Source organism: Rhincodon typus, chromosome 30 (assembly GCF_021869965.1).
Source record: "Rhincodon typus isolate 14 chromosome 30, sRhiTyp1.1, whole genome shotgun sequence".
Classification (NCBI taxonomy): domain Eukaryota; kingdom Metazoa; phylum Chordata; class Chondrichthyes; order Orectolobiformes; family Rhincodontidae; genus Rhincodon; species Rhincodon typus.
Genome location: NC_063361.1, coordinates 32,729,535 through 32,746,044, shown reverse-complemented (window position 1 = coordinate 32,746,044; position 16,510 = coordinate 32,729,535).

The window sequence follows — 16,510 nt, the reverse complement described above, 5'->3', positions numbered from 1 at the left end:
TATATATTGGAAACTGTTGCGGTCCTAGCACGGATTCCTGTGGAAGCCCATTGGTCACACCTCACCAATTTGAAAAAGAATGCTTTATCCCCACTTACTGTTTACTGTCCATGAGCCAATTCTCTCTCCATGTCAACATACTACCTCCAGCATTGTGGCTCTTTTTTATGACTTAACCTTTTGCGAGGTACCTTGTAGAACGCCTTCTGTCCATGTACTGAAATAGACTGCACTGGATGGCTTAAACTGCATTAATGTTTGAGAAGCACCTTGGAAACAACAGTTCACTTGATCCCTGTTCCCTGACTCTGTTCCACCTGCCCCACCAAGCAGTATTGTGATGATGGTGCATATAATCTACAGAACCCACTATAGCAACTCATTAAGTCTGTGCACCAACATCAGCCCACTCCTAACAGCCTGCAATGTCAAGAAGCCCAAGAACAGCAGGGCTGTGGTTACATCATCACCAGTACAATCCACATTCAAGCCTTCCCAATTTGGCCCCAACCGTGACAATATCTACACTCATGGCATTGAGCTTCACCATCCCCCCAGACCTCCCCCTTACTGAGGACGAACAGTCAGTCCTCAGTAAAGGGCTCACTTTTGACCCCCTCCACCCACAGATCAACGAATACCGGTCACGTTTGGACATAGAGCAGTTTTTCCGCCGCCTCTGCCTCTTCGACCTGTTTGTTTCCTCTCCACCTATCCTCTCCTCTATCCATCTTCTATCCGCCTCCCACTCTCTCCCTATTTATTTCAAAACCCCCTTCCCCTCCCCCTTTTCTGATGAGGGTCTAGGCCCGAAACATCAGCCTCTCTGCTCCTATGATGCTGCTTGGCCTGCTGTGTTCATCCAGCCCTGCACCTTGTTGTCTCGGATTCTCCAGCATCTGCAGTTCCTACTATCTCTCTCCAAGAACTATTCCTTTAAGGCATCACTGCAGTAAAGACTCACTGCTGCCAAATAGTTGGTGATGGAAGTTTTCAGAATGTCAGTTTCTTGTAAGTTTCTGACTGCAGGCTAATCTGTGCACTTCACTCACAACAGCAATTAGCCTGAAAATGACCTCAGAGTAAAGTATCTGCCTTTCATTCTCTCTTTTTAATGCTTGTGGCATTAATGTGTGAAATATGATGGATGTTCTCACAGCGATTATACAGATAGACTGAGGCCCCTTCAGCAGTATACAGCTCGAGATTTTCTGATTCCATTCATAAGAAAGGTGGCGATGACTCTGGAGAATGTTGTCATTGAAACACACCATTCCATCTGCACTGGCATCATCAGCTTATTCCTTCTCCTTCTTCCCCTGAAGCTGTTGAGAGCTTGCTGGAGTCGCAAAATTGTGGTTCCTGAGATGGATACATTCCTGGTAAGGCTAGCATTTGTTGTCCATCCCTAATTGTGCTGAGACGTTGGGAGTTGAGGGCACAGCTGGCAATGGTTTGATTCAACTGAATGACTTGCTACAGGGGAGGAAAACTGGCAGGGCAACTGGGAAGTGCAGGAAAACGAGACTGATTGATTAGCTTTTTCAAAGACTTGGCATAGGCTGCTGGCATCAACAAAATATCCTGGTGTGTTGCTGTAGGATTCTGGGAAACAACACTTCAAAGAGAAGTTATAAGTCAGCCTTAATATTGTGCTTTAGCTTATGGACTGTACAAGATAAGAGGAGAAGGTTTTTATTCCTTAAAGAACAGTAGAGAATCAGTTGGGATCTAAGGTTTTGGAGTAGATTTGTAGCTCGGGTTATGGGTGTTGAGGTTGGTTGGCTCGCCGAGCTGGTTTGTTGTTCTGCAGACGTTTCGTTACCGTGCTTGGTAACATCCTCAGTGCAGCCTCTGATGAAGCGTTGGTGTGTTTTCCCACCTGGTTTTTAAACTCTGGGGTCCGTTGCGATGGATTGCCTCACTTCTGGGTTTCCTCCGTAGTGGAATGTACATGGGGTCGAGTTCAATGTGTTTATTTATAGCCTGCTTCGTGGCGTGCCATGCTTCCAGGAATTCTCATGCTTGTCTCTGCCTAGCCTGTCCCAGGATCTTGGTGTTGTCCCAGTCGAAGTCGTGGTTCTCCTTGTCCATGTGGATTGAGATGAGTGAGTATTGGTCGTGTCTTTTTGTAGCCAGTTGGTGTTCATGTACTCTTGTTGTTAGTTTCCTTCCTGTTTGTCCGATGTAGTGTTTCTCGTAGTCTCTGCAGGGGATCTTGTAGATGACATTGGTCCTGTCCATGGCAGGGAGTGGGTCTTTAGTTCGGGTGAGCACTTGTCATAGGGTTGATTTGGGTTTGTGTGCCACTTTGATGGAAGAGTGTTCAAGGATCATGGATATCCAAAGAACTGGGTCAGGAGATGCCTACAGGAACAGCATCAGAAAGATTCTACACGCCCCAACAGACTCATCACACTACCCTACGTCAGGAACACATCAGAACTCACCACAAGGTTTCTACGACCGCTGGGCATCAGAGTGGCACACAAGCCCACATCAACCCTACGACAAGTGCTCACCCGAACTAAAGACCCACTCCCCGCCATGGACAGGACCAATGTCATCTACAAGATCCCCTGCAGAGACTGCGAGAAACACTACATCGGACAAACAGGAAGGAAACTAACAACAAGAGTACATGAACACCAACTGGCTACAAAAAGACACGACCAATACTCACTCATCTCAATCCACATGGACAAGGAGAACCACGACTTCGACTGGGACAACACCAAGATCCTGGGACAGGCTAGGCAGAGACAAGCACGAGAATTCCTGGAAGCATGGCACCCCACGAAGCATGCTATTAATAAACACATTGAACTCGACCCCATATATATTCCACTCCAGAGGAAACCCAGAAGTGAGGCAATCCATCGCAACAGACCCCAGAGTTTAAAAACCAGGCGGGAAAACACACGATGCTTCATCAGAGGCTGCACTGAGGATGTTACCAAGCACGGTAACGAAACTTCTGCAGAACAACAAACAAGCTCGGCGAGCCAACCAACTTCAAAAATCAGTTGGGATTTTACAGCAGTCTCACAACTCAATGATCACTTATTATAATGCCAGCTGCTTTCTTAAAATAGAAAGAACTCAAATTCTCATGGTAAAATTTGAACTCATAGGCTTTCAACACATGTGCATCTTTACATTGCGAAACATTTCTGCCAGGGTTCCAAATCCATGTAGGAACCAGAAGAAATAATTGAATAGCAGTAAGCATGGGAACATTATTTAATTTAACTCTTTTCTCCGGTTCATGGATACAGGGTTAACTGTCAGATCTATTGCTGCTCAAGTTGAGAGCAATTAATGCAGGACTCACAAAGACTTCTGCTGGACTCCCCAGCGGTCTTTCCTGTTGCCATGACTTTTCTTAAAAACCTGATGAAGGCTTTGGTCACCCATCTTGATATATCACTTGTGGCTCAGAATTAAAACAGTCCCAGCAATTTCTGATTTTGTTTCTGATTTCCAGCATCTGCAGTTCTTTGGGATTTCTTTTGGCTCAGAATTAAGTTTTGTTTGTTAAAGTTCTTCTAAAATGGCTATGTTAAAAGGTCCTATCTTTATACATCTTGTTACTGTTATGCTCCTAATTTGAAGAGACAGAGCCATTGATTTCTGTAAAACTTCAATAGGAGGTCAGATTTAAATTCTGGTTTATCTGAAGGTCAGGCTACAGTCAGTATTGTACTGTTTCTGCCATCAATATGTTCTTTTCAAGCTTAGTGCCAGATTTGCAGGAAGAACTGAATTGCAGCTGTAAATTCTTTATCGTTTGAAGACTAAATTTAGTGAGAAAGCAAGTGTTATATTGTGTATATTGAGAGGAGTACAGCAAGGTGAGCTTCACCATACTATAATCGTCATTGTTCATCATAAAACCATTTGTTAGTTCAAGAGCCTGTGTGTCAGTTTAGTGAGAGTACGTATTCAGTCCTCTTTTCAAAGGAGAGCAGAATCACATAATGCCACATGGCAAATTCTAACAGGGACATTACAACAGTGATTATACTTCAAAAAAAACCCTTCATTGACAGGAGAACGCATTGAGATCTCCCGAGATCATAAGAGGTGTGGCGTTAATGCAAGTTTTGTTCTGTTTAGTTAAGTATCTGCATTATGATCCCTGGGTCATGTCATTGTTTACATTCACAGAAAGTAGGCACTCCAGATCAAAGGAGGCACAAATACCACTTGGGTAGTTGGTGAACCTGAGAGAATCGCTGGTATAAAATACGTAAATATGACTGGTGAACTCATCATCTCATTGGGATAAGTACATCTGTTAAATTTTCACCCATTGCCTTAGGTCCTGATTTCAGGCTGATTCAACACATTATTTATTGCTTAGAATTTAAAAATTTTGTTGAATTGCACCTGAGTGCACCTTTAACTTAATCCATCTGATCAAGACCAAGCTCCTTGTGCATCATGATCAGGACGGAATGATGCTAGACTTAAAGCATAGAGAAAACAAGATGTGACAACACATCAGCACTCAGTGATAAACACCCAAGCCTGAGGAGGACAAGCAGACAGACTCGCCCTTGTATAATTCACAGTCCTTTTTTCCCCAAAGTGCTTGATGTATGATTTATTCTGAAGAACAGCATCTTATGTACAAAACTATCCACAACAACCAAATTTATAAAGCACCTTTATGGTAGGAAAATATCCCAAGTCACTGACATGCAAAGAAAAATATTAATAGCAGATGTTGTCCACTTGGGCCCTCGAGCACAATCCCCTTTTCAATAGTATCATGGCTGAACTGATTATAGCCTCAAATCTATTTTCCTGCTTACCCCCAAAACTTCTGACTCCCTTCTGATTTTCAGAAGGCATTTGATAAGGTACCACACATTATTCTACTTCAGAAGAGCCGATTCATGGTGCTGGAAGCAACTAATAGAAAACTGACAGTTGGGATAAAGGGGCATTTTCTTGAGGCAACCCTGTGACGAATGGAGTGCTACAGGGATCAGTGCTGGGGCCACAATTATTTACAATATATATTAAAGATTTGCACGAGCAAAGTGAATGTATTATGATTGATCTGTGACTAGTTAACAGTTCTCAATGACAGCAATCTTCTGCATGCCAATAGCTATATGATTGGCTCACAGGTAGCCAAACAGCTTGGGGGTGTGAATGTTTTAGTGGAAAGTGTTAGACTTCTGAAGGAAGAGAAGCTGTTTTTGATCTGATCTAAAAAGCATCTCAAGTGTGAAGGTATGCAGTTTATTTTCCCTTTCCAGTTGCTTAAGCTGTGACTTTTAATTTATTGATCTTTATAAGTGGGATCTAGTCACACTGTACATCTTGAAAATAAATGAAAACATCTGGAGAAGGAAGATCAAGATCAGCAGTTTGACCTACACTAGGATCATCTCAGGAAAGCCTATGACTAGGGAATTGTCTTCCCAGTCTTTCCTCAGCCCATGTGGTCTTTTTCCTGTGTATGCATGTACATGTGCGCATGCATGTTTGTGCGTGCACGTGCGTGCATGTGCATGTGTGTGTGTAAAGATGGAATTTGCAAGGGCATTTGAATTTTAAAGTGTAGAGTTATATTACAAGAGTTCATCATGTTTTCCTGCAGCTGCCGTCTGTTTATTTAAAATGAATGGCAATTCTTGCTAATTATTCAAACCTGGTCGATGCATTATCAACTTGGGTCTTAAAGACTGTTAAATTGTGGAATCAAGAAGCCCTAGCAAATCTGGAATCAATGGGAATCAGAAGGAAAACTCTCTGTTGATTAGAGCCATACCTGTCACATAGGAAGATGGTTGTGGTTATTGGAGGTCAGTCATCTCAGCTTTAGGACATCTCTGCAGGAGTGCATCAGGGTGATGTCCTGACCTGGCCCAATCATTTCAGTTGCTGCATCAATGACCTTTCCTTCATCATAAAGTTTTTGGAAGTATTCACTGATGATTGCATAATGTTCAGCACCATTCATGACTCCTCAGATACTGAGCAGTGTGTGTCCATATTCAGCAAGACCTAGATAATATCCAAGTTTGGGCTGATAAGTGATAAGTAAAATTTGCAATGCACACACATGCTTGGCAATGACCATCTCAAACAACAGAAAATCTAGCCATCTCTCCTTGACATTCAATGAAATTGCCAATGTAATCACTGATTACCCTCACAATCAACATCCTGGGGATTACCATTGACCAGAAACTGAACTGAACCAGCCATATAAATACTGTGGCTACAAGACCAGGTCATGGGCTAGGAATTTCACAATAAGTAACTCACGTCCTATCTCCCCTGTGTCAGTATCAGCACAACTTAGAACTGTGATGGAATACTGTTCACTTGACTGATGGATGTAGCTTCAAATGAAACTCAGCAAACTCAATACTATTCAAGACAAGAAGCCTGTATGATTGATAGTCTATTCACCACCTTCACCCTTCACTTGCTTCACGACATATGTACAAGGGAAGCAGTGTGTACTGTCTACAAGATGCATTGCAACAACTCGCCAATGTTCTTTTGTCAACCTTCCAAACCCGTTGCTTCTACTAGCCAGAAGGATAAGGGCAGAAGATGCAAGGGAATACCACTATCTGCAAGATCCCCTGCAAATCTGAACCTGGAACTTTGTTACTGTTCTGTCACAGTCGCTGGATGAAAATCCTGAAATTTCTATCCGAACAGGACTGGAAAGGTTCAAGAATGCAGCTCACTACCACATTCTGTTGGGTAATTAGGGATGGGTACTAAGTGCTGGCTTCACCAAAAGATACCCACCTTCCCTTGTAAGAATAACAAAAACCTTTAGCATCAAGGAATTTAAGCATCAGCCACAGTTATATATCAAAGAGATTTATTTCTTCATGTAAAATTATTTTTTTTGTCTTACATATTTTAGTCTTGATATCTTCTTGTTCCTTATTCATAACTTTATCCCTTTGTCCCTAAGGAACTTTCAGTCATAACTAAACTTTAGCTGTTTAAACAAGAACCACAGGTCTGCTTTAAATTGAATCATTAGAAATTAAAAGGAGATATAAAAATTATATTTATTAGCAGTTCATTGACCATGGGGCAGCACAGCGGCTTAGTGGTTAGCACTGCTACCTCACAGCACCAGGGACCCTATTCCACCCTCAGGTGACTGTCTGTGTGAAGTTTGCACATTCTCCCCGTGTCTGTGTGGGTTTCTTCTGTGCGCTCTGGTTTCCTCCCACAGTCCAAAAATGTGCAGGTTAGGCAGATTGGCCGAGCTAAATTGTCCCTAGTGTCATGGGATGTGCAGGCTCGGTGGATTAGTCATGGGAAATGCAGGGATAGGGTTGGGGCGGGGCTGGGTCTGGCTGGGATGCTTTTTGGAGGGTCAGTCTGAACTCCACATTGTAGGGATTCTATGATTCTATGTGGTGGACACGCCTGAGGGTTGTAGCAGTGGTGATGATTGAGAGATAAGCATTATCCTATAATTATTATACGATCTTCAATAATCGCCCATTGAGGAAGGTATTTCTGACCGTAGAGATTGTGCAGGGTTGGAGATCAGATCCATAAGCATTTGAATTACTGAGCACCACCAATTCTGCTAAAAAGGTTAACAGCGAGAACAATGGTTCTCTAATTACCAGCAAAATCGGACTATTGATAAAAAGAGTGAAGCTGCATCTTTTCTCTGATCACAACTAATTGCTTGGCAGCATACTTATCAACAGATTAAAACCTCCCACAATGACTATGGAGAAGTGTGGCACTGTACCCATAAATGGTTAAAGAGTGATAGTCCAGAGAAGTAAAAGGAGACAATGATTTTCTCAGAGTGATGTGATAATACGTGCTAGCTACTGTGCTCTCTGGCATTGAAAGGAGTATTCTTAATAAAACTATTACTGTGAGCCATCTTCCCTTCCCTCTCCTAATAGGGACAGTGCAATCTGTGTTGTGGAATAAAGGACTGTCGACAACCACCCTCTGATTTTAATGCTTCTCCCAGATAGCTGCTTTCGGTTCTCAGACAATGAATGCAAGGCTGTATTTTATACAAATTGTTTGCTTTCTTTATGCATTTGGTACAAGTTCATATTTGCAGATAAATTGCATGGAAATCACAGATAAACTAACATTGTTTCAAAGTAATCACTTGCCTATTGGTTAACTGGACATCACAAAAACATATTCACTGTTACGGACTCAATGGAGTCCATAAATGTTATCCAGCCATTAACGAGATTAAGGAATTCATAAAGTGTATTTTAGACAGTTTCTGATATGCAAGGGAACAGGCAATAATCTGTAATGAGACAGGTTTAATAAATAATCTCAGAGTAAAACATCCCCAAGGGAACATAACAACATAAGAAATAGAAGCAGGAGTAGGCCATCTGGCCCCTCGAGCCTGTTCCGCCATTCAATAAGATCATGGCTGACCTTCATGGACTCAGCGACCATAAGATAGTAGAATTTAGCATTCGGTTTGAGAGTGAGAAATTTTGGTTAGAAACAACCGTGCTGAACTTAAATAAGAGTAATTATAAAGGAATGATGGTAGAGTTCCTGGAGAGGACTGGGAAAGTAGTTTAGCAGCAAAGATAGTTGATGAACAATGACAGATATTTAAGAAAATAATTCATGATTCACAACAAGGATATATCCCAGTGAGAAAGAAGGATTATAGGGAGGGGATAGTCTAACCATGGCTTACCAGGGATGTTAGGGATAGCATCAAATTGAAAGAGAGAGCTGTTGTGGTGCAGAGGTAGTGCCCTAACTCTGGACCAGGATGCCCAAATTCAAGTCCCACCTGCTCCAGAGGTATGTAATAACATCTTGTAACTTGATCAGAAAATATTGAAAGAAAATTGAAAGAAAAAATACAGTGTAGCGATGATTAGGGATGGGAAAGATGTTAACACCAACAAAAGATGACCAAAATATAATAAAGAGGGAGAAAATAAGGTTTGAGAATAACCTTTCATGTAATATCAAGATTGAGAGCAAGAGCTTCTTCAAATGCATAAAAAGGAAGAGAGAGGTCAAAGTTCTCATAGGCACCTTAGAGAATGAGGCTGGGGAAACAATGATGGGGAACCAGGAAATGGCAGAGGAGTTGAATAAATATTTTACATTGTTTTTACAACAGAAGACACTAATAGCATTGCAAAAATATAAAATAATCAATAAATACAAAACAACCATTGTGGTAAATGGTACCAGGGAAAAATAATAGGGCTAAAAGTGATGAGTGCACTAGACCAGATGGGTTGTCCCCTAGGAATGCAAAATATGTAGCTACAGAGATAATAGATGCACTGGTAGTAATCTTCCAAGAATCCTTAGATTCGGGAAATGCCCTGGAGGATTGGAAAACTGCCAATGTAACAATCTTATTCAAAATGTGAAAGAAACAGAAAAAGGTAACTATACACCAGTTGGCTAAACATCTGTTATTGGGAAAATATTAAAATCTATTGTAAAGGATGTAATAGCAGATCATTAAGAAATACATAATATCAGCAAGCAGACTCAACGTGGACTCATGAAGTGGAAATCATGCCAGACAAATTTACTAGAATACTTTGAAGGAGCAACAAGCAGGATAACCAAATGGGAACCAGTAGGTGTGATGTACGTGGATTTCCAGATGTTGGCTTTTTAATAACAGCCAGTGGTGTCAAGGCATGGGTCGAGGATTGGCTAAATTGCGGAAGACAGAAAATTGGGAAAAGGTGAGGGTTGGGGCCGGGGGAGGTGAGATATTTCAGGATGGCAACCTGTGACCAGTGAAATGCCAAAGGGATCAGTGCTGGGGCCACAATTATTTACAGTATACAGTAATGACTTTAATAAGGAAAATGAACAGCCAAATCTGCAGATGACACAAAATTAGATGGGAAGGCAAGAGGTAAGGATGACACAAAGTGCCTGCAGAGGGATATAGACTGGTTAAGTGAGTGAACAAAAGCTTGGCAGATAGAATATAATGTGAGGAAATGTGAGGTTCTGCAGTTTGGCATAAAGAATAGAGGAGCTTAATATTATTTAAATAGAGTGAGACTGCAGAAAGCTACAGAACAGGGGGATTTGGGATGCCTCATCCATGAATCACAAAAAGCTAACACACAGGTTCAGCAGGTAACAGGGATGGCAAATGGAATGTTAGCTTTTATTTCAAATGGAATGGGAAGCCTTGCTAAAACTATACAAGTCATAAGTTGAACCACACCTAGAATAATGTGAACATTTTGGACTCCTTATCTAAGGAAAGATATACTGGTATTTTAAGGTAGTCCAGAGAAAGTTCACCTGGTTAATTCCAGATGTAGAGGGACTTTCATATGAGGAGAGATTGAGTAGGTTGGGCCTGTACTCATTTCAGTTTAGAAGAATGAGAGGTGACATTATTGAATTGAACAAGCTCCTTAGGGGGACTTGACAGGGTAGATGCAGAAAGGTTGCTTCCCCTTGTGGGAGTGTCTAGGACCAGAGGGTATCATCTCAGAATAAGTGGTTGTTCATTTAAAACAGAGATAACGAGGAATTTCTTCTCTCGGAGGGTTGTGATTCTGTGGAATCCTTTACTGCAAAAGAAAGTCAAGGGTGGATTATTAATTTTATTCAAGGCTGAGATATACAGATTTTAATTCAGTAAGGTAATCAAAGATTATAGGAAATAGGCAGGAAAGCAGAGTTGGGGATTGACAGATCAGCCATAATCTCAAAGAATAGCAGAGCAGACTCAGATGGGCTGAATGGTCTGGTCTGCTCCTACCATAAATGGTCTTATATGTTGATTGAAATACAAAGTATGATTCCACAAAAAAACTTTGGCCTGCTTATTCTTTTCCATCCAGAATACCATCGCTGCTGCCAAAAATAACAATTTGTGTTTATGTAGCATTTTCAATGTGGTTAACCATGCTGTAGTGTTCATTAGATGTAATCAGATACAAATTACTCACTCAAAAGGAGGACAACTGCACAAAGACTTGGTTGCTAAAGCACGGTAAGTGTTTAAGGAGCCCCTTGAGAAAGGAGAGATAGACAGAGAGGTTTGGGTCAGTAAATCCAGGGATTGAAGCCTTAACAGTTAATGTCTCATCCACCATTTGTGAGATGAAGCAAGCTGGGAGTCAAGCAGAGTACAGCTCCTTATTCCAAGATGATCGCAGTTTCCAGATCTCAAACACTCATCCTCCTTAATAGCCCCAACATATCCACTCAATAATAACTGCACAATCACTATAATCACTCACAACTTTATACAATACAATTTGGAATAATTCATTTTTGAATGACGAGTCATTGGTTATCATTTACCTGCAACTGCTTTGTACAATTTTACATTTCAAGTAGCTTCACATTGGTTCAAAATGTCAAATTATGTCATACACGCACACTACAAAAAGATTTTGGTGAGTTTGAAGGGCAACAAGGACTGAAAGGTTGCTTCATATGTCTCTCTAGCCCAAAATACAGCCACCTGAACCCATATCTATATGACACATGTGGGAACAGAGGCCACTGAATTAATTTGTGTTATCCAATGCTCATTTACATAACTTACTCAGTAGCTGGAGCCAAAATTCATTTTCTTTTGGTATACTTCAATAATTTGCCCTCGTGCTAATCTTATCTCTCCCGCTCTTTCAAACTCATTAATGAGCAAAGTAGCAGTGGGTATTTTTCATTTCCTGGTGATTGTTGAGGTGTGGTCGTCTTCTGGCACATTGGTAGTATCCCTGCCTCCAGGCGAGAAGTGTCAGGTTCAAATCCCACTGCACCACTTTGTGGCCATGGAAGATGGATTTTTGATATTGCCAAGCAAATTAGTTCCCAGTCTGTAAATCCTTCCAATGCAGGTGGTAAGAACGGGAGAGCTTCCTGGTCAGACATGTTGTAGGGGACAATGGCAAGTCACTGCAATATCTTGCCAAGCATAAACATAGACCAATCCAACATGATTCCTGATTGCCAACATTGTCTTATTGAGGTGGAATGCTAAGACAGTACTGAAGAGTGGCCATTGATGGAACTCACTACCAACTTTCAGGAAAACAGCACTGATGGATTGGAGTGGAGTGTTACTCCATCTGCAAGTTATCCTCGACGTGGTTGGATTGGAAAGGGAATGTCATCCACCCCCTTCTGAAACATGCCCTTCGCAAATATGGTCTGGAATGGGATGCAATGGTTCTTGTCCTGTGCAACTCCGCACCATAGAACTTTACTCTATGGACTGTTGCCAGGGTAACGCAATGAGATAAACATCAACTGTGACTGGACGACCATCAGCACAGTGAAAGATGCACTACCTGAACCTTGCTGGTCTTCCAGTGCCAGACGTTGTCCACAACCAAGTGTTTCAGACTGGCACTGGGACCATTCTAAGGTCAAGGAATATGAGCTGAGGGATGCACTAAAGCCTGGGGCAGTCACTGGGGAAATGGTATCATCTGAAGCCACTCTGACATGGTGTACCCAGTAGCTCAAACCAAAGTAAAACCCACCATGCTGCATGTTTCACCCAAAATAACTCTTCTAAACTAATGATAATTGTAACTGGGAGTAACTACAATATCAAAAGAAACTGATTTGGTTTGCTCCTTACCTAACATCAACTTTTAACATATATGGAATGAAGCATTATACATCATAGAAATAAAGAATATTATTAGAAAAAGATCATGTAGGAGAAAGGGATACAAACAGCTGTTGATAGGGTTCAATGTTAGACATAAACAAAAACTTAGTTCTGGTCTTGGTGATATTGTCTCTGTATATTTGCTGACCATACATACTGACACTAGACCTATCACTTCTGGGAACTTTCCTAATGCTGACCGTATTAATGCCAATGCCTTCATTCCATATTAATATTAGAATTGTACAGCACAGAAAGATCCATACCAGGGCAGAATCACTCAGATGGACCATAGGAGTAAGGTAGGGGAAGAGGCAGAGGAAGATTGTTTGAGTGCTCATGGCGAATGCTGTCAAGATATCATGATAGAGAAGGGATGTTAAAGTGGAATCGTCCCAGCACAGACTGTTTTATGGGGGACTTTGACCTGAGCGCGTTCAATGTGACGAGACAGCGAAGAAACTAAACTGAAATAGTACAAAGAGTGAATTGAGGAATGGGAGTGCAAGTTTACAGGGCCATTTCATATCCAAGGACCTGAATGGTCAAGTAGGCAATGGTCGGGGGTGGGGAGCAGAGCTATAAATTGGATGGTAGATGGAGGAGTGAATAGGGATTTGAAAAGATGTTTATAAAACCTTAACAAAATGGGCCACAAATGGAATTGGTGAGCAGTGCAGAGAGGATAGATCATCAAGTGGTGTGGGTGTGGAGGGGAAATGCAAGAGGGGCTGCCACAGGGGAGCTGAGGTTTGGGAACAGGATACACGATGAGAAAGAAGCCTCAAAGAGACTCATGGTTGAAGAAGGAGGTGGATGGTGATGGGGCAGAAAGACAGGGGGGATGCTTGAAGGAATTGTTTGGATAGTCTCAATCTTTGAGGCAAATAAATCCACAAGCTACTCATAATTTTCCACAAGGAAATGCTATCTTGTGTGGTTGATGTCTTTTTCCTCTTTGGCTGGGTGATCATGGTTAAACCTCTGTCTGTGACAAAACAGGGGCCACGTTCTGCACAGGAATTCACTGGCACAGACCCACAGCACTTTTGCCTATTTTCAAAGAGTTATTTTTAAATGTTTCTAAATTCCTTCCCGTTGTTTATCCATTTCCAGCTGTCTTCTGTCCTTATCTCCCATCTCTCGCTCACTCTCTCACACACACAGTTTGAAATCTTGGTGTTTATGGCATTGCCTGTCAGTAATGTCCAGCTGTCTGAATGCCAGACAGTGGTCAGTATGTGACAGTAAGCCAAATTAACACACCAACTTAGTCACTGAGTGAAGGAACAGCTGCGAAAAGGTGGTGAGAGGAAGGGACATTTTGATTTGAGTATCAACGAAGACCAATCTTTAAAAACCAACAGGTCCTACCATTCATGAAATTGAACTCCATCCTACATAAGAGTCATCATGACTGAATTCAGGAAACAGACTTTACACCTTACGGAGCATAAAAATAAAATGGTATAAAAAGAAAGGCTAGTCACAGTGCAATCTGCTGAAACAGTCCTGCAGAGCTGAACTCCTCCACCCACGTGAAATCATTAGCAAGTCTTCATTCACTCCTTTTTACAGATGTCAGTATTAAGAATGGGACATTTACGAAATGACTGCTTCCAAAGAACAGCTCCTAGACCAGGTGCAGCAGAGCTGAAAGTAAAATACTGTTGGTGCTGGAGCTCTGAAACAAAATTTGGAGCATGCTGGAGAAACTCAGCGGGTCTGGCAGCATCTATGGAGAGAGACAGAGTTAATGTTATGAGTCCAGTATGACTCTTCTTAAGAAGAAGAACCCCCTGTATCTGAAGAAGTGTCATATTGGACTCAAAATGTTAACACTGTCACTCTCCACAGATGCTGCCAGCTTTGTTCCTCCAATTCTGGTCTCGTGTGAATCAAGGGGAGGTGATGGTCTAGTGGCATTATCACCGGACTGTTAATCCAGAGACCCAGATAACGTTCTGGGGACCCAGGTTCGAATCCCACCACGGCAGATGGTGGAATTTGAATTCAATAAAAAAAATCCGCAATTAAGAATCTAGTGATGACCATAAATCCACTGTCGATTGTCGGAAAAACCCACCTGGTTCACTCATGCCCTTTAGGGAAGGAAACTGCCATCCTTACCTGGTCTGGCCTACATGCAACTCCAGACCCATAGTAATGTGGTTGACTCTGAACTGCCCTCTGGGCAATTAGGGATGGCAATAAATGCTGCCCTCTCAATGACACCCTCATCCTGTTAATGAATTTAAAAAAATGTAATTCCTTAAATTGCTCCACAATTGGCAATCCTGACAAAGCTGCACAGTTTCTAAAAAAAATTGGAATTCCACCTCCTTATCAAAGTTCTCCGTCTCTCTGTCTTCTTTGAGACAGTGTGCAGAATCGGCTGCTTTGACCATGCCTCTTTGGCTAGCTGCCCTGATGACACACGCAGAGAGATCGAAGAGGTGATCACTTACAACCACAAGATTCATAGAGGTCTCCACAGGATGGATTCTGGGACATTATTTCCACTGTCTGCAAAACCAGAACTACAAGTCATGGGGCTGAATTTTAGCCTAAAAAGAATGTGAATTTGGATCAAGTAACTTAAAGTCTGAACAGTATCCTTCCCAACCTAAAATTTCACCAAATTATAGTGACTTAACGAGGTCAGCCAGATGGACATCATAGAATAAGTTCCCTGATTGGGGCTGTTAACCTGGTCCAATCAGGGAGCCCTGGCTGACAGATATAAACAGGCGTGTCAGAGGTTCTGCTCACTCAGAGAGCTGGATCAGTGTCAAGGACTCTCCATGTGTAAATAAAGGGTGACTTGGTGACAGGATACTGGCCTCTGTGGAGTTATTTCACAAACTGTCCATTTCTGGCTTTAGTACACATTCTCACTGTGTCTGCATGGGTTTCCTCCGGGTGCTCCGGTTTCCTCCCACAGTCCAAAGATGTGCAGGGTAGGTGGATTGGCCATGCTAAATTGCCTGTAGTGTTCAGGGGGTGTGTGGCTTATGGGGGGGGATGGGTTTGGGTGGGATGCTCCAAGGGTCGGTATGAACTTGTTGGGCCGAAGGGCCTGTTTCCACACTGTAGGGATTCTATCTATCTATCTATCTATCTACACAACCTCAGGATCAGGGATCAGCCATTTCATACTAAGCCGAAGAGAAATTCCTCCACTTTGAGGAATATGAATCTTTGGAATTCTCTACCATAGAGATCTGTGGATCCTAAGTCATTGAGTGTATTGCAGACTGAGTCTGATAGACCTTTTGGGTACTTAGGGATTGAAGAGTTATGGGGGTAAAAAGGAAACTGGAGTAGATGGTGAGGATCAGCCGTAGCCTTGAGTAGTTCTGAATAGTTGTATAGCCTAATCCTGCTCTTATTTCCAAGTTCTTATTTTTCTTACATTGCAAAAGGCTAATTGAACAACAATTTTATGCAGAATTGAAGGAGGCAAAGTACTTTGGGATGTTTAACCTCATTATGAATTGTTGTTGTTTCATTGATTAATTTTAATTTGACTTTACTTTTGCAATGTACGAAAGTAAAAATACTTTTAAAACCTGGCATTGAATTTGGCTTCAGGGAAAGGGTTTATTAAAACACTTTAAAGAACATGCTGAGGTTAACCAGAGGGAATGGTTTCCCTGTGCATTATAAACCCCTGACTGCTGCGTAAGGTTTGAGAACCCTGCGTGAAAAATATCTCTCTGTTCTCTTTCATCTCTAACGAAGTGTGACATTTCCAACTGAGACAGACTCAAAAACAGTTGGTTTATACTTACATTTTACAAATTAGTTTTTTTTATAGAATAAAAGTGAATTGTTCAGTAGTTTCATTCTACAAATATTACCCAG